We start from the raw sequence: 20,914 nt of genomic DNA, 5'->3' as shown, positions 1-20,914 counted from the left end.
AGGCCCTGCTTGGAGCCTGAAGCAAAGGGGCAGGTTTGCTACCGCCTGAACTGGCTCTGCAGGGTCCCAGGTCTTGCCTGATGGCTCAGGAGGTGTTGAGAGGGGGAGAGCAGTGGAACCTCAAGTGGGCCATGGCGTCTGGGATGCTGGGTGAGTCAGAGGAAGGTTCGCCTGTGTCTGGTCTCAGCAGAGTTGTCTCCTGCTCCTCCTGGCTCCCCGGGGCCTGCCTCTGGGTTGAGCTGGTGGGAAGCAAGCTCCCTTCTGTAGACATGCCTGCCTGCTTTCACCTGGGTCAGCCTGGCAGCTATGAGCACTGCAGAGTCCTCTTTTTTTTTTTTTTTTTTTTTCTTTCTTTCTTTCTTTCTTTCCCCACTCAAGTGTTAGCAGGATTTTCCTGACCTGACACATGAGGACAGGGCTCTGGCAAAGGAGCCCTGCTGCTCTCACCCAGCTGGTACTGGTAGTGGGAGTGGAAGGCCAGAGGTACAGCCTGGCACTCGTTGAGACCACCAGTGATCCCAGCGCTGCTCAGGCAGCCCCGCCACCAAGCAGGGCAGTGCTGGTGTGAGCGTGGGGTGAGGAACCACACTTGCAGTGGTGCTCTCACCGCTGCCCTGCAGCCATCTCTGCTCCTCCAGCCCCAGGTGTCCTGCCTGGGGTCTGACTGCAGCCATGTCTGTTGGAAACAAGCCTGGGGAGCTCAGAGCTTGCTTGCAGGCTGAGCTTGAAACCAAAATGCAGGTTTCCAGGCAGGGAGAGAGGGAGGGAGTTCATGTGTCCCTCTGCCACTTGGATCTTCACAAGTGTGTTGCTGGCCTGAAGCTCTAGCTTTGAACGACCGTGGCGAGGGGCAGCCGGCCGCTCTGATGGTGGCAGTGCCTTCATCGTGGGAGCGCCTGCTGCCCTTGGCCCCTCTCTCATGCCCTGTGCAGCTCAGGCTCTTGCCTGAGGAAGGACTCCTCATCTCGCCAGCCATATATGAGGAGTTGATGTGTGCAGGAACTGCCCTGAGAGTGGCCTTCTCAGGAGGCACCTCTTTGCCTGCAGCCCTCATTCTGTCAGCAGCTCTCTGGCTCACTCGAGGGAGTGAGTTTGGAGGGCAGGCCTCATGCATTGGCTAGAAAGTTGGTTAAAAGGAGAAAACCAAAAATCGAGGAATAAAAAAGAAAAGCGCATGTGTGTACACGCTCTGCAACAGAGAGAGGGTGAGACTCATGAAGCCAGTGCCAAGCTTGTAGAGCAAAGGCTTGCAGTATGAAACGGCTTTTCTTTAAGCCTGTAGGCGTGTGGTTGGCACTGCCTTCTCGCTTCATGTCCTTCCAGCGTGGAGCTGGGCATCTGCCCTCTGCTCCAAATACAGATTAGCTGCAGGAAGCCTGAGATGCTCTTGCTAAGCACGAGATGCAGAACATTTTCCTCCATGCTTCTCTGCAGTGCTTGCTGCCCTTCACAGGGTTATCTCTGCACACTTGTTATGTGTTCCCTGCACATGATTGCTAAGCAGCGCTGGAAATACTTCTGTTCTCCCCATGGCTCTCGTGTGTTGATATTGCCTGCCTGCTGTTCTCCCTCTTCTGCTTTCAAGTCCCTTGCTCCCCATCCCTCGCAAAGCCAGGTGGGGGAATGGGAATGCTTTCCCAGTACCCCAGTGCTCTCCATAGGCCAGGCTGTTACAGTGGTTACACAGCTTCTGTGGGCAAAATGCTGCTGGCATGGCCCACCTTTTGAGCCAGGCCTCCTGTTCTTGATGTGCTTTGGTCTGATTGTCAATGCCAGCAGCTTCTGCCCAGTAGTTATTGTGTTGGGAAGAGAAAGGGGTCTTGGTTTATGTGTGCTGTTTTTTCCCCAGAGAAATTGGCAGTCGGTGGTACGGATCTGGCTTAAAGCACGGTTTGAAGATTCCTATTTCTGTGCCCTGGTCTAGGAAGATGTTTGTGCTATTGCATTTAAGGAAAGGGGCTGGATCTCTTAAGAGACTGTGTATTCAAAAGGTGGCACATTGCATCAGCACCAGGAGAAGGAAGCTGCAGGCAGGATTCATGTCTACCTGGTTTCAGTCTGTTCTGCAGTTGCTTTCCTGAACCACCACAACTGTGCCGCCTCTGAGCAGCAAAGCCAAAGAACTGCTCTGCCTTTCTCTGGCTGGAAAAGTGGCTGCTGTGGGCCTTTCCTGTCCGATTGTTGCCTGTCAGTCTCTAGGAGGACTGTCTGTCCCCAGAGCTACTCCTGTGAGTCCCTGTGCTGCGTGTGCTCATCCCCTCTGCGCCCCTGTAATTCTGTGTGCAGAGCGGTTGCTTGCTTTGACACCCCCTTCCCCTTCCCCTAGGGATGCTCTCCCTGGGTCCGTGCCGGTCTCTTCTCCCGGCTCAGGGCAGAGTATCGCTCTGCAGACAGCCAGCTGCCACCGGCAATGTGACCTCTGGCTCTGTCACACCAGCGAGGCCATGTGGTGTTGCTCATGGGGAGGTGTTGTGTTCCCTTCTGTTGACCTGCGTGGAAGAGCAGCTCCGATAGGCTCACTGAGAGCATCTTGCTGTCTCCTGATGTCTTGCTGACATGGGTCAGGGGGAGGGCGCTTACTACTACAAGCGCAGTCTCTCACAAGAGTGTGTTTAGTAGGGGAGCTGTGTGTTGGCCTGGCCCTGCTTTTGCTAATTAAACAGTGGCCTTTAGTAGCCTTCAAAGCTGGGGGGATGAGACAATCTTGGCATGATCTTTTAGGAAACTCAGATGGCAGCAGGCCTTGTTTCTCGCTTGCAATAATTGTCAACATTGAATGTCTTCTGCTGGGAGGTCAGAGAGAGCCTGGCAGGGACACAGATTGGGGAGGGTCTCTGCAACTGACCTTAGGATACTTGGGCTCTTGAACGAAAAACCTTAGTGCCTCTGAGTCCCAAGGAAGATCTTAAAATGGATTCATCCCTCAACTCCCTGTGCATATGGTCTAGACTTCCTTTATGTGAAAGCATTGGACTCTAGAGGCTCTCAGGTGATGCTGGTAAAGCTGACATCTTCTCCAAAATGACTGCTTATACAAGTTAGTGATTTGGTTTTGCTGGGCTCTTGTCTGTTTGAGGCATAGACCTTGAAATGAATTATTGTGTGTCTGCTGAACTGCGGTAGCTGCCCAGGGGCTCTGCTGTGACTTACAACACAAAAAAAAGGCAGCTTGAGTTGGCATGAGTCGCAAAGTTATAAATCTAGGAGGAAGGAACCGGATTTGTGGTGGACTCCCAGCTAGGGCAGAAGAAGCTGATGCAGCTGTTGGATAGAAGAAGGAATTGGCTCCTGGCTGCATGGAAGAGAGGAAGAAATAAAAGGTGACAGTAAGAACTGACAGGGCAGGGGAAAATGTTGGTAGTACCAAAGTTTGGGAGTAGGATGAGTTAATGCTCTGCTGAGTAGAGGGAAAAAACAAGACAAGCCTTGTGCCAGGCTGTATGAGGAGTGATACCTCTAAAGTGCAGGAAGCAATTAGTGCCCTCCTCGACATAGATAAGGTGTTTCTGAAGGACCAGGCTCAGATGTAGACGCAGCCCTTGGAGAAGGTTGTGCACAAACAAGAGAGTATCCAGGAAAGCAACAGAAGTGATTAAGATCTTTAGAAATGTGGTGTAGGAGGAAGGATGAGAAGGACTAGGACTGTGTAGCCTGGGGAAGACGAGATGGAAGAGGGAACTTCATGGTCTTCAAGGATGTACAGCAATGTACTTCTAGAAGACTGTCGTTGTGATGAAGACAGGGCAGGAAGTCCCTTTACCTGTAATGAGGGAGTTCAGATTTTATGGTTTTCTGTAATATAAGTTGGGATGATGAAGCAGAAAAGGAGGCTATTTTGAAGGGTTTTATATGTTTTGGGGGGTTGTGATGGTGGGGGAATGTTTGTTTTAGAACAAATTAGCCAAAAGTCTATAGAAATGAATGAGTTGCAGCTGGCTGTGCCTGAAGCAAAGAATCTCACCAGATGACCTATTAAAGCCCCTTCAAGCTTGGCAGTTATGTGAAAAGTTTGACACCTGGAAATGCAGCTGTGAGTAGCCCTAGGAATGAGATTTTAACTGCTGTAGGAGGTGCTGGAGAGACTGGTACTAAAATACCCCTTCTAAATCCAGTGTCAGCACTCAGAAAAGGATGCTGAAAAATTGAAGAGAATGCAGAAGAGTTACAAAATAATCTGAGGGCTGGAGAGAAATCTTTATGGTGAGAAACATAAGGAGATCAATCTGTTTATCTAATGAAGGAAAAGATTAAAGTGGGACTTGGTTATCCTGTGTAAGCATAACATAGCTTAAGATTGTGTATCATTAGCTTGGTAGGGTAGAAATGCTAGGCCATGAAGAGTGGCAAGAAAAGTGGTGAGATGCTGGGGCTGTGGTCACCTTCAGAGCCCTGCAGGCAGCTCTCCTTTCTCCTCTTGTGTGGTAGGAGGTCCCTGTCTTCACCTGTTACCACTTTCTCTGCACACCCCTTTTCTTTAGCTTTCAAAGCCCTCCTTGTTTGTTGCTCCTGCCTTGGTATCTGTCTAAGCCCTTTCCTTGAGGCTCCTCTACCTTACAAGGAGGCATCTCCAGTAAAAGAAAGAACTAGCCTGGCCCCAGCTAACATGGGGTGATGCCCTGACAAACCTACGCCCACTCTGTGCATGTGCCTCTGAAATTGCTCCCTGTCTCTGCTTGCCTCAGCTTGTCATCTGCCTCTGAGTGATTTATAGCATCCCTTCCCTTGTGGCACCTGACTTTGCTCCCAGGTACCTGTTTGGCAATAGCCAGCACCTACCGTCTCTCCAAACTCTGCACCCTGCTCGGTGAAAATGATGAATGAAACCAAATGTCTCCCTCGCCTCTGGCTCCTGCCAGCCTGTGGTCCAGTGCTCTGTCACTTCTATCTGCTGGTTTATTTTGGGTCATCACACCTGTTTTCAGTCCGTGAGGTGACGCTTCTGCCTCAGCACGATGAACAAACCTTGAGAAGGAGATTGGGTGAGATGCCGCAGCAGATGGCTCACTGAAATCTTGCTACATCCACAACTTCCCTTTCACCCACTAGCGCTATAATGCTGTTAAAAATAAAGATGATCCAGTGTGCCTGACAGGATGTATCCCTTGTAAATCTCTGCTGCCAAGTGCTGCTGGAATCTCACGCTCTCGTGTCTTCATGTTTTATTATTGCCTGGAGTAGGAGGGGAATTTCAAAGCTAGTAGATAGCTTCTGACTACGGTTGCGAGTCAGGGGAAAGTAAATGCTTTGATGTGCTTTAAGGGAGAAGAGGGGGAAAAAGCCTGGTGTTTCACTGCTCTATTTTGTTTTCTCTCAAGTTTTGTTCCATTTGATGGGAGCAGAGCTTTAGTTTGTTGGGAATAACCCTAGTAAGTGTTCGTGCCTTCCTCTGGTGGAACAGCCTGAGTTGCTCTAGAAGAGTCTCGTGGAGCAGCAGCTACAGCACAGCTCTCCTCTGGTAAGTACGGAATGAGAGACACGCCTGTGCGAATCAAAGGCATGAAAAGATGGCACGGTGGCAGTATTTGAGCCTGGTCTGGGTCGTGTCTGTAGGGTGCATTAGTGCCTCCTTCAAAACACCTGCAGCTTGTGGCCTGCTTGGTGTGTAGGATTGCCTGTTTTGATTACTCTGCTGATATGTTACTTTGGCAAAAATGCTCCCACTTCTCAGTCTGGTTTTATTCCACCACCTCAAAACACAGAGAAGCAGTTTTGCCAGTATAACTGCACCTCCATCGGCTTGTGGAGACATGTTGATCGCTTGGGTCTTTGCCTCTGACACAGCTGTGCTCGCGAACGTCTCTGGGGTTGGCTGGCTGTGAAAGATCAAATAGGACCTCTAGTTGGAGCTCAGAAGTCTAGGGAAGGTGAGAGATGGGGCAATCAAGAGGTGTGCAGTTTTAATGAGCCTGTTTTCAAAACATGGGAGTGACTGGTGTCTGGGTAGGAAAGCAGTGCTGGGAGCGTGTGCCTGGTAAATGGGGAGCACAGCCGGTTTCAGACAGCTTGGGGAGAGGGGGCTTTGCTGTTTGGACTTCAGCACCTATGCTCTGTCTTTTGTTGTTTGCACTGCGTTTCTTGGAGCAAGAAAAGGGATTTTTAAAGCCATTTAGTGAAGGTAGACTCCAGCCCACCCAAGCAGTGGGACAGGTAGAGCTGTGTGTTGTGGCTGAATGGTTGCATGGACTGGAAACTCCCAGCGTAGTCCTGAAAAGCTACTGCTGAGGAGGGAGCCTGTTTGGCCCATAGCAAGCACGACTGCCTGCTCTTCCCTCTGCTCCCCTCCCTTCCTCCTGGCTGTTTCCAGCCTGTCAACCATTCTGATCAACCTCTAATTGCCTCCCAGCCCACTCCAGCATTTCAGAGCATCCCTTGACTTGCAACGCGTTACTGATTGTGAAGCCTGCCATTCCTACCAACCCCTTTTCGCAGAGCTGGCTTTGAAGGCTCCAAGCAGAGCTCTAGGGCAACACCCTCCCCTCCTACCCCAGCACTGGGGCTCAACTGCCTTGTTATTCCTGCTCTGCCTCCCCGCTTAGAGGTGTGTCCGTTTTCATGCCCCGTTTTGTCTGCAGGAGCCTTGTGCCGGGCAGATTTTGGGATCAATGAGGGTTTGAGACTTGAATGTGGCTGGAGGGGGGTGGTTTGAGGTTGAGGTTTTTTGGGTTTTTTTTGTTTGTTTGTTTGTTTGTTTTGTTTTGTTTTTTTAATCTACCCCTACTTCTTAAGGCATGTGCATTGGGGATAATGAGACGGGAATTTCTGCCCCATCTGTTGGTAACCCAGCAGGTGAGAAGATTCAGGAGGAAACCCTGCTGGTGCGCACTTCTGCCTGCCATGCTGGGGGAGGAACTTCCCGCTCATTCCCTAGCACTGCGGTACCAACACAAATACTAAAAGGAATAGCTGAGGTGTGACTTCTGTGCTCCTAATCCAGTGACTGTGGATGCTGGGGGAGAAGAGCGGACCACTTTTTGTCGTCTGGTATGTGTGCTGTCCTTGTTGGGATCCCCTCATAGAGCTGGAGATTTGCCTGGTCTGAACGTAAACTTGAAGTCCTCTCCAGGTAGGGAAGAACTAAAGGAGAAAAGGTGATGGTGGAGGGAAGTAGCAGGAGGCAATGTGTAGGAGCCACATGAGGTGCAGAATAAAGAGCCCGTGGATGGGGAACGGCGGCTCGGGACACTGAGTAGACCACCCCGCAGCACCACTGTGCTCCTCCCAGGTACCCGAAGGTGGACACTGCCTGCAGACAGGAGAGGCTGTACCAGGGCTGGTGGGGGGGCAGTCTCATGACTCAGGCCGTGGGTGGACAGGTAGTATTTTATTCCTTCTTTCTCACTCCTTGAGGCACACCTACTGCTCAGTGCTGCTGCATGAGGGCAAGATGCGTACCTGGTCCCGAAGAGCTTGAGCGCTGACCTTGGATGGAAGAATAAATTAGGTGGGCAGCAGCACCTTATGGGCATTTCCCTGGCTGCTTGTAGCTCACCTGAACTGGCAGAGGTGGCGTGAAGCTTGTGCTCTTGCAGTTACCCCGGCAAACAGCTGGGAAACCATCCAAAACCATCTTTGGTTTTAATCCTGTGCCTGGTGACACTCTTGAGCAGGGACAGCACAGGTGTTACTCACCCAGGAGACTCGTAAATTTAAAAACCCCAGTGGAGGAAGGGACAGCAGGGCAGTGACAGTTCCCTGCTGCTTCCCCGGACCCTACCGATGGGAGCACAGCTCCAAGAGGTACCCTTCACTCCTAGGAACTCAACAGGGTTTCGTCTGACCATAGGTGGGGATGCAAGCAGCAAGAAATACTTGTGTGCTGCTGGTACGTCTAATCTGGAAAGTGGAGTGTCTTTCTAACGCCCGTGAATTAACTACGTGATCTCCCTGGGAGGGGTTGTATTGATTCCAACTGACAGAGGCAGAGGCACAGGGCGTATCAGCAGCGTTCCCACGGTCATGCAGCTGGTCGTGGTGGGATACAGAGCAGAGCCGGGCTGCCTGTGTCATGGGTCCATGCTGCTTCACTGCCGCTCCCTAAAACAGAGTGCTGACACCTCACCCTGTGACTTGGGGTGACGGGGATGCCGGAGGCGAGCTGGATGCGTGGTCGTGAGCAGTGGGGAGTGAGTCAGAGCCAGGGGCGGGTGGATCAGTGCCAAGACGAGCAGGTGGGCCAGGGCATGGGTGGGGATGGCCGGGAGCTGCCACGTGGATGCGTGGGAATCTGGCAGAGAGTGGCTACCCAGCAGCAAGTACTGGGGTGAGCTGGAAGGACGAAGAGAGCTAATCCTGGGCACGAGCAGCACTGCTGGTGCCTCCGCTTCTGGCAGCACATGGCGTGCAGAAGCCTGTACCCCTGCTGAGCCTGTGACGTGTCAGTGGGGAGAAGCCGTGCTGAAGGGATGGCACATGAGGGCAAGCCGAGTGGATGAGTTATAGCTGAAACTTGCACGGTTGTCCAGCAGTTCCTGGGCCCTATGTGTGATGGTGTGGCATGTTCCTGAAGCTAAGGTGATGTGCTCCAGGCACACTTCTGGACTCCAGGCTTTGGCTGAGCACACACCAAGCCCCAGCTGAGGCTTTCTGGTAAAGCCCCCAGGACAACCCTGCCTGTGCCTGTTAGGAAAGGTTAAAAATTTAGAAATCAATCCAGCCTCTTAATGTAAGTGTGCATCCTTGCCAGCCTTTTTGGAGCTGGTAAGTGCAATGACATAGGAGATGGATCCGGGAAATGACCAAGGGGAATGGAGCCAGGAGGTCCATTACCAGTTTGATAGGGTGGAAAAGGTGTTGGCTACTTGAGGGCAGGAAAGCAATAACTTTCTCGAAGACAGAGAGGAAGATGTGAGGCTCTGAAAATGGGCCTGGTATCAGGAGACAGCTGGGTGCAGCCAGGAGGGAGGAATAGAAAATGTGGTAGCAGTGGCTCTGGGAGGAGCCAGGGGCTGGCACCGGTTGTTTCCCCTGGACGGGCTTCAGGACTCTCATCTGCCACCATATGGGTGTGCAGTTCAGTAATATCATGCGCGGTCTGTTTCCAGCCACCCAGGAGGGGGTATAGCTTGGACACTGGAGAAAGCCTGCAAAATTTAAGGAGCCCTAGGAGGTATTCTTTCCTTGCCTTCTCTTGTTCAGGAGCCTATTCCTGGACAGTATTTCAAATGTGAGATGCTGCCACAGGAGCCTGGAGTTGTAATCCTTTCCCCCCAACCCCAGTTTGAAACCCATAGCTTGTCTCTGCCCGCTGCTGAGGGCTGGCGTCATTAGTGCCTCAGCAGTCAGATGTCCTAGCTTTTACAGCCCCCCCAATCTAACCCTTTCCAGGGATGCTGAGCAAATGTAATTACAGGGTGACTGTCCAGAGGGGAGGCTGGGTGAGGGTGAGCAATGGCCGCTGCCTTCCCACCCACCTGCTGGAGGACTACCAGCTGGCAGGGTTGTGGTTCCCCTTGAAGATGGGCACTGCTTGAAGAAGCCCTGTCAAAGCCTTGCAGGAACCAGCAGCCTTTCATTGAGCTGCTGGAAGAGGGTCCTAGGAGCTGTCAGGAGGCTTACGGAGACCTTCTGTTAAATCTGTTCTTCAACACCTGCTGCCACTCCATGATTCTTGAGCCTGGAGCAGGCTGCAAGGGATACTGGCTTACTCCCATGTGCTGGATCTGATCTTATCCTTTCACAGGAAGATCTTCCCAGAGCTTAAAGGTCTGATAGAAAAAAAAAAATAAATAAATGATGTTGAGTGTGCCCTTTAGTCCGCTTGTGTTAGTGCAAGAACTGCAGGTGATCAGCTATGCTGCAGCACCCACTCCGAAGTAACCCTCCTACGGTCTCCTCATCTTCTCATGACAGGAGAAAAGTCCCTTGCTCATGCTCCCTTGACTCATCTCATCCTCCACTTCCAACAAGAGAGTGTTCGTGTTGGTAAACAGCATGTTAACAATAGGAAACTGATGCTATATTGGGAGGAGTTTTCTCTGCTGGTGAGCACAGGCAGAGTGGGACCTGGGCCTGGAAGCTGTGAGCTCAGCTGGTCAGCGTGTGGAGGCACTGGTGACCCTTCATCAAAGGGCTGCTGTGGGCATGGCTGACGGGAAGCTGCCTGAGCACCAGCTCTGGCCCTAGGAAGCTATCCACCGCCTCCCACCCCTACTGGCATGAAGATGGGGGCGTTGGAGAGGAGACTTGAAAGCAGCTAGGATTCAGGAGGAAGGAGTGAGATGTACCTGGCTGTGTTGGGCTACAGTTATCTCTGAGGGGCTACTGGTGTTTTTGCTCCAGCTGGCAGCAGTGGGGTGAAACTTAGGGCTTGGTGGCTGTCATCTTCTTGTTGTTGAGATGGTCCCTGACTTGGGAGAAGGTATACAGCCAGCATCTGGTTGAGGCTCTGAAAGTGAGCGGATGGCTGCCCCAGGCTGCTTTGCAGTGCCCAGTGGGGTGCTGGGTGGAAGGCACGAACCGAGGGATCTGTCTCTGCTGCCTGGTCACGCATGCACATCCTTACGCCTGTGCTACCTGGAGAGCAAGCGCTGACCATAAAGTGCTGCTGGGGCTGTGGATTTCTGATGAGCTGCAGTAAATGAGTCAGGCCCTGGGTGTGTGCGTGACACAGAGCCCAGCAGAGCTGCATGCGGCAGGGTTGATCTTGGAAGTCCCAGCGTTGAGCCTTATAGGATGTGCCCCCCTGCCACCAGACCCAGCAGTTGGTCACCGGAAGCCATGCTTGGCGGCTGGCTCCGCAGCCTCGGCGGAGGCCTGATTTCCATATGCAGGGATTCCTCAGAGGCTTTGACAAGGATGCCAGTCGGGTGGCGTAAGCGGAGGGCAGGGTGCCAGGGGTGAAATTCCAGCCGGCCCGCTTGCTTGTGGCGGGATTGCCTTGGCAAGCCTCGGGCGTGGGCAGGGCGGCAGCTGCGGGGCTGGCCACCCAGAAGGAGAGGCTGGAGGAGGTGCTGCCCTCCTGCATCCCTGTACTTCCCCATTTCAGGCCCGGGAGGAGCTAAGTGTGGCTGCCAGGTTGTCTCTGGGGGCAACTGGCCACCTTTCCCTCTGGAGACTGGCCTGGGAGGTGCGCTCCCAGCCCCAGCATCGTAGGGTGGAGAGGGAACATCCCCACTGCAGGCGGCTGTGATTCAGGAAGGAGCTGTGAGTTGGCGTGCCTGGGGTATACCTCCTGCTAGGGTGATGTTTAGGCAGGGGACTGCTGACTTTGCGGCCTTCCCCCCTATCAGACAGTAGGGTGGCTGGGGGAGGGAGCAGCTGAGCTTGTCTGGGAGCTCTCGGGAGGGCTGCGATGGCTTGCAAAGTGCAAGCTGAATCTGAAAGCTCTCCAGTTTGAGGAGGGGAGGCTTTGCTTGATCTGGCAGCATTGTCTGGCCTTGCTCTGCGTCGCTCTCTACAACTACCTGAAAGGAGGTTGTGGGGAGGAAGGTGTTGGTCTCTTCTCCCAAGTAACTAGTGATAGGATGAGAGGAAATGGCCTCAGGTTGTGGCAGGGGAGGTTTAGGTTGGATATTAGGAAAAATTTATTTGCTGATAGTGGTCAGGCACTGTAACAGGCTGCGCAGGGAAGTGATGGAGTCACCATCCCTGGAGGTGTTCAGAGGACGTGTAGTTGTGGCACTTCAGGACATGGTTTAATGGAGATGGAGGTGTTAGGTTGATGGTTGGACTTGATCTTGGAGGTCTTTTTCAACCTTAAAGATTCTATGATTCTGTGATTGTCCAGGTTGTGTTTTAAGCCATGTATACCTAATACTGCCTGGTGCTTTCCTGGGAAATATTGGGCTGACTCCTCTCAGTTAATCAGGATGCTTTGGAAGAGCCAGGCAAAAGGCAGCCCGGGAACAGCCCGACCAGAATGTGAGATGAGGCAGTGTGTCTACATTTCCTCCATTGATAAAGAGCAGTATCCTGTAAGAGGCCTTATCTCCAGTGTGTAGCTCATATCTTTTCCGCACATGATCTGAAAAGCAAATGTTAGGAAACGTCTCCTCCATCATGCATTAATGGAGTTCACCTCTGCCCTCAGCATCTGTAGATCGCCTGCCCCAGCTCAAGTGTGACCCTAGGTTATACAGCTGCTTGAGGAAACTCTGAGGTACCCAAGGGCTTTAGTGCAAGAGACTTTTTCAAAATACTCTGTAACAGCGACGGGGATGGAAAGGCCGTGTTGGTTGTAGGAGTGTTTGCCAAGAGCTGGGCAAGCCCCGATGCTAATGCTGATGATTGGTAACATGTCTGGCAACAAGGTTCAGGTATGTCCCACTATGTAAAAATGGGACAACCGGGATATTTAATGTTTGTTGACAAAAATAGGAAACCTGAAGTTCACCATATAACGGTTCACACTTGTCAAACTACTGTGTTTCTTCAAAAATTTTTAAAAAGCTTGCTTTTCCCTCCCAGTGTGGACAGTTTGGGCACCATGGGAGGTAGCTGTGCAGGAAAGAAATGGAAAGCAAGAGGAAAGGCTAGGACGACAGGGTTTAGGAGTTTAGGTATTTGGCCACAATGTGATTGAAAGAGAACTCTTTGGCCTCTCAGGCTATGATTGCAAAGGAGTAACGCTGCAGAGCACGGAGCCTGCAATACCATTCTCCCTCTGGGTCTGGCCGTATCCATGCTTGGGACGTTCAGGCACAACATGGCTTGAAAGGTGCTGACCACACAGAGAGACATCAGCCATGCGGTTGGTCAGAGGCTGGAAAGGCGTGCTTGGAAAAATGCCAGGTGTACAGAGCTTGGCTTAAGGAGAGCTGAGGCAGATGAGGTGTCTCCTGACAGCCTGGGATCTTCAGTTCCCTTGCTGGGAAGGGGGAGCAGTATTTTTGGAGGAGCAACCAGAAGCAGAAGTAATGAAATTTGGAAACAGAAGCAGGAGTGGCATGCATTTCAAGTCTGCCAGAACCATTTCCTCTTGAAGAGAAGAAAGCTTTCTGTTCTAGGATCATTTATTTAACCAGTCAGTATGAAGTGTACTGCAGGAACCTATTTCTCACAATCAAAGAAAAATTCTGGTGAAGCTACTTGATCTTTATTGCCTCTACCCTGAGACACTCAACTGGGGTGAGGTTGATAGCCAGTGCACATAGCTGGGATTCAGAGAATGGTCTTGGAAAACATCTGGTGCTTGAAGCAGAGTACGGTGCTCAAGTCTGTCCCCTTTAGGGTAAACACTTTAATTTAGCCATGTACTTAAGTTGTTATGACTTCAGAGCGTTTCAAGATAAGTATGTACTTAGGAGCTTTCCTGAGCAGGGGTGATTTCTTTTGCGTGAAGATCCTTGGAGAAATATCTTAACAAGCATTAGCCCATACAGCTGCCAAAGCTAGATTTGTGTTGGAAGAAATACTAAGCGCTAACCTCATCTGGGTTATTAATTACTAATTAATCTTAGAATGCTATAATCTACTAATTGTTTTTATAGTCCTGCTCCTCTGATGTGTTTGGGAAGGCCAGGCAAACTTTATGCCTATAAGGAAAATTGTGGAGGAACTGCTTGCTGTTCAGTCATGTTGTTTTGGAGCCTTCGGCCACTGCTTTAACGAGCAATTTGTCTTTTCATGCAGTACATGTAGTATGTTGTCCTGGTCCAGAAGTGAGGTATGGAACAGAACGTTCACCCTCTGCAGCACGTGAACCAGCAATGAACAGTTTTGTTGTCTAAAGGTACCCTGAGTGTCTTTGGGGTCAATTAGCTCCCTTTTATTTGATTGTACTGGCCCTTTTGCCCACCTCTGTGACACTGCACTTCGCATCAGTCCATACAGCCAGATGCCCCTTCCATGGAAGGGGAACAGCCAGGAGTGTGATTTGGTGGAAACCTGTGACGCACTTGGTGTGTCCTGCCAGTGTTGTGCTGTCTGCTGGTACCAGTGTCCAGGGAAGGGTTAGAGTTGTGGGTACCATGTGACTTTCAAACTTTAAAGTTTCGTGCAAGGATGGAGACACAAAGTCAGAGAGGAGGTTCCCCTCAGGCTTGGGGCACCTGAACCCCAGCCATCAGTGTCGTCATGCTGTTTTCTTTCAACATTAGAAGTTGTCTGTGGAAGCACAGAGTATGAGGAAGTGCTTTAGGAGGGGGAGGTGGTCTTGGTAAACATGGCCAGAATAAGCGATGGGTTTTGGCTCCCACTGACACAAAAGGGCCAAGGCTGAATGCTTAGCCTGGCATCAGAGGCGGTGGGATGGGAGTAGCACAGTCTTTCTGAGTGTGGTCCCCCTCAGGACCGCTGCTGTGGCTTCAATCAGGCAGTTCCCCACTGATGTGCACTCAGTTTAGGGCAGTGCTTTCCATGGAAAGCAGCCTCCAGGTGTGCAGGCTGCCTTACAGCAGCTCCAGGCCATGATGCTTAGCTGCTCCTGGATGTTCCCCAGACTCAAGCCCATGAAAGCACCTACTGCTGTTTTCCTTGCAGTGCCACAGCCTGAAGGAGCAGAGCCCAGGAGATGCTGTGGCTGCCTGGCAGGCATGCCTCAGGGGGCTGCCAGATGTCCAGTCTTAGTTCTCCTGTGTGATGCTGGTCCATCTGGGCAGGAGGGCTGTTCCTGATGTCACCTCCAGCAGACCTTGCTGCACAGTATTTGGTGTGCTCCATGCATGTGGACTCCTTCATGTCAAGTCGGGATTTCAGTGGTCTTAGTAGGTGTGAGCACTCTGGCTTAACTGGGACTGTGGCCAAGAGGAGCCCAGGTTAGCAACTGCAAGTCTTCAGTGGACTTTCATAGGCTTGATATTTGCTTTTGTGGAGCTGTGCTCCGTGGATAAACAGTGACTCAGAGCAGCTTTGCCCAGATAAAGTACTGTTTCTTTGTTTGTCCTAACGTTGAGATAGAGTCCAGATGACACAAGGCTTGCACTGCTGCATCTTACCGAAAATTCAGTGCCCTCCTCCAAGTCCAAGCAAACGCTTTATCTCACACACCTTTATCTGCGGGTCTGGGAACCAGGCTGCTTGCCTTGAAGTACCACTTCAGTGTTCCTGGTCTCGGCTGGATGCCATCATCTCTGTGCCCAGCGCCCAACCGGCGCTTTGTTCTCTGTGTTCCCAAGGCAGGCCCAGTGCCTCTTGCCAAGCCCCAGAGGGTGGAGAGAGACCATTGAAAAGAAGAGCCTGGTCAGCATCTCTCAAGTGCTGGTGACTGGCTGAGAGCCCAGCGTCCCCAGCCCGGTGCATGCGAGTGACTCCTGCCTGCAGACCCCAGCTCTGGCAGTCAAAGGCAGGCAGAGCTGCCCTGAAAACTCAAACAGGGGTGTTCAACTCTCATTCTTCCTGGTGGGTAAAGGTTATTGGGGAGCTACCTCTAGATTAGATCCTTCTGTCAGCATCAGAGCAAACATCCTACAGAAGAGGAAGAGGAACTGGAGGAATCTTTGGGCACTGATATGCCAAGTGAGGTTCAGCGGTTCTGTGTAGCATAGATGAGAGCTTTGGGGCAAGGACACTCAAGGTTGTTTTTAATGTCCATCTCACTCTGTCCATCTTCTTTGTTATTTATTCAGTGCCCAGCAACAGCTCAAAATTGGTCTCTCACAGCCTTTGTCTCCCTTGTTGGAGTTCAGTAGCTTCTGGGACAGAGTGCGTAAGGGGAACAGTGTGCCATAAAGCCTCAAGTTTTTTCTAGCGTCACAGTGTCCTAGTTTGGACATCTTTGTGGCCAAGGTTGCCCTGATGCTCTTGGTTGTACTGGTTGCTGTGCTGGCTCTGTGCGTAGTGCCCTGGTGCTGTGCCGTGGGTTGGGCTGTGCTGCTGTTGCCAGAGCTCTGACTCCTGTCATGATTTTCCCAGAAGATGCAGAATGCTGGTTCCTAGATGTTCTCCTCTAAGTGTCCTGGCTTGCTGGCTGCATCCAGACCTCTTGCAGCGAGAGCCCTTTGCTGATGTCTGCTGTTGTTGAGGAACAATTGACTTCTTTCCTCCTCCTGCTGTGGCTGCCGAGTCTTTTCTCAGCGTGGAGTCATAAAGGGAGCTCAATTCTGCCTGTTGCAGGGCTGTGATTATGTTGACCTTTGTTGCTTGCCTGTGCTGTGGGTCCTTTGTAGACTAACCCCGCAAGGCAAGCGCTACCCTAGGAGTGCTGCAAGGAGGGTGAGGAAAAGGTGAGAGCATCCCCAGCCTGCAAAATGCAAATACTGGGAGCTGCAATCTGCTTAAGGACCTTTGGAAAGAATCAGCCTTTGTTCGTTATAGGAAGGGTGCAGGTGCCACCAGGGTTTGGAGTAGATGTTCCTGTTGTTATAGGAGCAACACTGAGAGGTTGCTGCTGCTGGAGGTCATGCAGCATCCTGGCTGCTTGTGCCCCAGTGCTCACAAGGGAAGGGGTTTCCCTCTAGGCTTCCTGTTTTTACATCCCGTGTTTTTCCTACTGGATGAGAGTGCCAGGCTGGTGGGCCCTTCTCTGCTAGTGCCAAGCTTCCCCACCTTCTGATGCGAAGGAAGGTTTTTCTGTGTGCTGTGAGGCATCACGTCTAGGAATGCTGCTCTAAGCAGCCTGCGCATCTGCTTTGCCACCATTCCTGAATTGATGCAGGGCTTCAATTTTTCTGGGTCTCTATGGAGCGCTTGCTAAAAGCAGGGGCATGAAGCTTTTCTGGAGCACCATCGAAGAGAGATAATGCTCCAACTCAGTGCATGGCGAGTGTGGTGGTGTCAGTGCTTAGGGCAGGAGGACCGGGCAAGAGAGAAGCCCAATAAGCTTTGAGTGAGCAGCTTGCATGCTGCAGGGTAAGGAGTAGGGATGCTCCCAGGGCTGACACAGTAGGGTATCCTACCAGCCCCTGGTGAGGAACCAGCTGTGGAGCCATGAGAGGAAGCTTGGACAACTCTAAGAGATGCTCCTTGCCACTGCTTGGTGACTTGCATCACCAAGGGTTTCCTTGGTGGGAAGTGCTGATCACACAGTGTAGGTAAGCAATTGTAGTCATGCCCAGTGAACAAAATTCCTGTGTCTTTGAGCGCTGTGCTGCAAGGATGTAAAGACTCCTGCAGTGCAAAAGCAAAGAGGAGGAAACAGCCAATGCAACCTTGAGAGACTAGCTCAAAAACTTGGTTTTATGAGAGACACACACATATGCTTCACTCAAGAGGAAAAGCTGGGTGCGGATGAGAATACCCAATCTGTGATGACTGGTTGGGGACAGATATGGGGCATGAGGGAAGGCAAGTAGTTAATACTCCCCTCTGCACAGAAGGATTAAGATCAGAGATAAACAAGAAGCTCTAAGATGAGGTGAGCTTATTGATAAACAAAGGAAAAAGATGGGAGCTGAGAGAGGGGCAAAGCTCCTGCTAAAAACATTTACCTGTGCAAAATGGACAAGGTGGCATTTGGTCACTTTAGAAATGGAAGGAAACATGGAAGAATTCAGAGTAAATAAGGGATCACCAGGGAGATTGGTCCATGTTTCAGCCAAGCAAGACATCATGCACCTGAACAGCTCTCCTTAACAGTGCTTGAAAGCCGAAGCAATATTTGTGCAGTAAAGAAGCTGTATGAATAGTCACTCATGTAAAAAATAAAGTGTGGCAGAGCCAACCTGGGACAGGCCCACAAATATTCTGCCAGGGAAGCGCAGACCATGTGCGTGTACCGTAAATGCTGATAATAGACATACAGGAGATAAGAAGGCAGCCTCTGAGGAACAGCCTGTGTGCTACTAAGATGCTGAAAACCACTGATGCTGAGAGGTGGTGGAGTCTCCATCCTTGGGTTTAGTAAACATTCACTGGGAATTGGTAGAGTTGCTACTGATGGGTTGTTGGGCGATAGGTGAGGAAGCCCTGTTTTCTGGGGCTTACTCTCAACCAGGGCTTGGTTGCCACATGGCCACTGCTCTGCAGAACATACAGCATGAAGTCCAGCACCTTCTCAGTCTCACCACTCCACTTATTTATGTTGCATTTACTGTAGCTCTACCAGCACATGCCTACAGGAAACAAGGGAAGCCAAACAGTAAGTGGTATTTCTTTATAGACTGTAAAGTACAAGCTGGCAGACAAACTTGATTTCTTTCTGATGGATTTACAGCCTGGGTGCTTGAAGGGAAAGTGACAGGTGGATATATTTGGAACTAAAGTGTTTGATTCCGTGACTCATGAAATCTTAACACTCAAAATTTAATGCAAATCATATTGGCTGTGACTCTGCCGTGCAGACTGAGAGCTAATTGATGTGGTGAACTGTTGGATAGGTTTGGGCTTCCTTTTGATGGCAGAGGAGGAGATGGGCCCTTGCCATGGGCTAGGGCAGGACACATGGATGGGACCCAGGGGTTGTCCATGCAGTGTCAAAACTCCATAGTGTTAGTCAGGAGGCAAACAAGATGAGGCTGGGGATCTCTCCTTAGTGGTGCAGAAATGGTGGGTGCTGTGGCTGTGTTGGTTCCTTGTAGCCGGATGGAGGCAATCAGGGTGCCTTCTTGGCAGCAGGGCCACAGCATGGTGTTGTAATGGGTGCTGCTGTTCCACCAAACCTCCCTGGAGCTGAGGGGGACACTCTCAGCCCTTCTCTGATGGCCAGACAGGGACAGACACCCCTTGCCCAGGAGCACCCAGTCCAAAGGTAACATGAAAGCTGAGGCAGGAGGGCAACAAGGTGAGATGTGGGAGCAAAACACAGAGCCAGAGACACCAAAGAGGCTTTAGATTGGGGCGGGATTAGCCAGCAGAGATGAGAGGCTGCACCACAGCGTACCAGAATTTGGAGCTGTGGTACAGCCCCTCTTGGCATGGTACATTGTGTTCAGGGCACCATATGACTTGAAAGCACTACCAGCAGATTGGAGGGAGTTCCTGTAACAGAGGGGCATTAAAAAGACCTAGCTGTCTGGAGCTAAATCTGTATCTCTTGGCAAGGCAGTTTCCAGTGGGCGAAGGCAGCATGAAGAGTTTTGCTGATGTTTGCATGAAGGTTTTCTGATTGATTATCCTGGATGATCTTGAAAGGGAGAGGGCAGTGAAATGAACAGGTTCCCTGGCCTTCATGGAAGTTAGCATCCAAAAGCTCTTCTCCATATTGAAAAGTCATGGGTGAGAAAATAACCTCCAAGAAAGATTTGTTATGTGGCCTGGTCAAGAGAGGACTGTCAAGATGAAGCTGTGGAAGCAAAATGGCTTAGTTTCACCTGAAACTTGAAGATTTCCCTCATACTGAGGGTCCCCAGTTTGTGGAGTGTTTTTTTCCCCAGGAAAGGGAGTTCTTCAAAGAACTGTGTTTCAAGCCTTTGAAATGGAGGAGCAGCCTAGTACTGAGCCCCAGGAAGTAAGCAAGGGTCTCTAAAACATCTATGTCCCTTCAGGATCATCCTCTAGCAGATTCAGGACAGACCATTGGGAGGAGTTCCCCTCCTGCTTTTGGGTGGGGAAGCCATGCTTCCTTCTTGTTTTGCTCATGAAGTGATCTCTGAAGGTTTTGGTTGCCTTTAGGAGAAAACCAAACCCACGTGTCTCGTGGATCCAAAGGCTCTGTGCTGTTCCACTTTATTTCCATTCCTGCCAGGCACTGTCCCATCGCAGATGAAGTGTGGTTGGCTGTGCTGGGAGCAGGACCAGGGGTTCTCAAGCAGCGGGATGTCCACCCAGCCAGCAGTACACAAGCTGCCACAAAGCGGTGCTCCAAGCAATGTGGGGCCAGGGGCTGGCTGTGACAGTGAAAAAAAAGGTGTGATGCCCTTTGCTAGTAGATGTTTGAGGCCTGATGCAAAGCCAGCTGGAAGGACTTTGGACCCAGGGCAAGGATGCACTTAGTTTTTGCTTTGAAGAAGCCAAGCCTGCCAGATCAAAGCTTTGGAGGCCTAGTGTCTGCTTGACTGGCTCGTACAGATGATGAAGCGTGCAGGGAGCTTTGAATGTTGACTGGAGGAGAAGGAGGCAGAGAATTGCAGGGCTTTGGCAGGCCCTCCTCCTTCCTGGTGATAGAGGACTGATCCCTGCTGAGTGCTCATCGGTGCTTTGCCCAGGCTTGTTTGAAATGCACTGGTAGCACGTTTGCTTCTTGATGCTTTTTCCCTTGGCCTGCAGATCGTGTTCCTCCTCACTGCACCCAGCGCATCAGCACTTCTCTGGCCCTCAGCTGTCTGAAAGCCCCATGCCAGCTCTGAAGCACGGCGCAGGGCAGCTTTCTCACCGCTCTGTCTGCAGCAAGGGTGCTGTTTACCCTTTTTCTGTGCTGCTGTGCTCTGGGAAAGGCTTTCAGCTAATGTGCAAGCCCCCTTCTCCCCCTCTCTCCTGAAGCTTTTCCCCACTTGCTTGCCAAGAGTCAGACTGTTCTTGCTGTGGTCTGCTCGCGGCCGCAAGTGGTTTGTACAGAGCTCTGGGCTTCACCGTTGAAGTACAGGTAACCTAGGTGCCTGTTTGGGGGTTGAAAAGGCTCCTTCACCTGGGGGTGCCAGCTGCTGCATGAGGGTTCCCAGTGCAGGCAGATCTGTGCTGCCCTGGCAGGCAGGGGCTCAGGTCCCTAGTGTCACAGCATGAACCACCTATGGTGCTTGGAAGACCCAGGGGACGCAAGAGGAGCAGAACTGCAAGGTACAGACCAGCACCCTCTGGGGCCAGGAACCAAAACGCACCTCACCTCCCTGAACGTCGTGTCCTAGAGATTTAGCAGATTTGGGGTTGGTGTGGGGTTTTTTTTTTGTTGGTGTGTTTGTTGGGTTTTTTGTTTTGTTTGTGATTTACGTTTTGGGGTTTTTTTTTTTCCTTCTCTCTAACCTGGAAGTCCTTAGTGTCCTAACCCCAGACCTGCTGGTATCCAGCTGCCTGTCTCTCTGCCCCTAGCCTGTTGTGAGACTGTCGCATTTCCATATTTCCATAAATGAATGCGTCTCTACCGGAGCACAATCTCGCTGTTCTAATTACAGATGGGGTTATTAACATTTACCGGTGAGACAACAAATGAACATAGCCTGTGTGCTTA

General features: G+C 51.3%; 1 protein-coding gene across 3 annotated transcripts in view; it reads left to right on the top strand.

Moving 5' to 3' along the window:
- TMEM63B (transmembrane protein 63B) overlaps positions 1-20,914 on the top strand; it is a 48,095-nt gene that overhangs the window by 2,724 nt on the left and 24,457 nt on the right. The window contains exon 1 of one of the 3 annotated variants that reach the window (XM_086743980.1): positions 11,038-11,142. The exons of the other annotated variants lie outside the window; for them this stretch is intronic. The gene's annotated coding sequence lies outside the window, so the exon portion shown is untranslated. Of the gene's footprint in view, positions 1-11,037; positions 11,143-20,914 lie in introns of those variants that run through there. 3 annotated transcript variants of the gene reach the window in all.

Source organism: Chlamydotis macqueenii, chromosome 3 (genome assembly GCF_036417535.1).
Source record: "Chlamydotis macqueenii isolate bChlMac1 chromosome 3, bChlMac1.mat, whole genome shotgun sequence".
NCBI classification, from domain to species: Eukaryota; Metazoa; Chordata; class Aves; order Otidiformes; family Otididae; genus Chlamydotis; species Chlamydotis macqueenii.
This window is presented reverse-complemented; position numbering and strand designations above follow the sequence as displayed.